Source organism: Hipposideros armiger, unplaced genomic scaffold, assembly GCF_001890085.2.
Source record: "Hipposideros armiger isolate ML-2016 unplaced genomic scaffold, ASM189008v1 scaffold_509, whole genome shotgun sequence".
Classification (NCBI taxonomy): domain Eukaryota; kingdom Metazoa; phylum Chordata; class Mammalia; order Chiroptera; family Hipposideridae; genus Hipposideros; species Hipposideros armiger.
In genome coordinates this window covers 858,066-858,673 of record NW_017731859.1, presented here as the reverse complement: position 1 = coordinate 858,673, position 608 = coordinate 858,066, and positions in this window count along the sequence as shown.

Here is a 608-nt window from a genome sequence, read left to right as displayed (position 1 = left end):
TCTCTCTCTCTCTCTCTCTCTCTCTCTCTCTCTCTCTCTCTCTCTCTCTCCCTCTCCCTCTCCTTTTCATTCATCTGAGCACATTTATTAAGTCCCCACTATTTGCCAGGCACTGAGCTGCTCACCGTGGCTTTCTCCATGTGGACACAGGGACCTATCATTTCAGTGGTGGGGATGGTTCCAGCAGTGCCGAGTTTCCCCAAATCATGTATTCTCTGGCTCCCCTAGAGCTGATTCAGCCAGATGTCCTGGTGCTGGCTCCGGACAGTCTCTCTTCAAACAAACTCTTGGGTCAGCTGGGCCTCTGGGCCCTCAGCACATGGTCCAACCTCCCAGCAATAATGGAGGGCACTTCCAGCATGGAAGCCAGCTTGAGTTATATCACGCAAGTCCCAGGGCTCTGACCAAAGCTTTCCCTTGAACCCCCTTTTCCCCGTCTCCCCCACTCCCATGGCCACCCCTTCCCAGCCTAGTAGCTGGGCCTACACCTGCCCCCTTCACTTCCTCATCTTCTACCACACCTCAAGTCTCTGTCCTGGCCCTGGTCACGAAGTAGCTCCCTTACCGGTCCTCCCCAGCATTCTGGCACTGTCACCATCCTGCTAGCA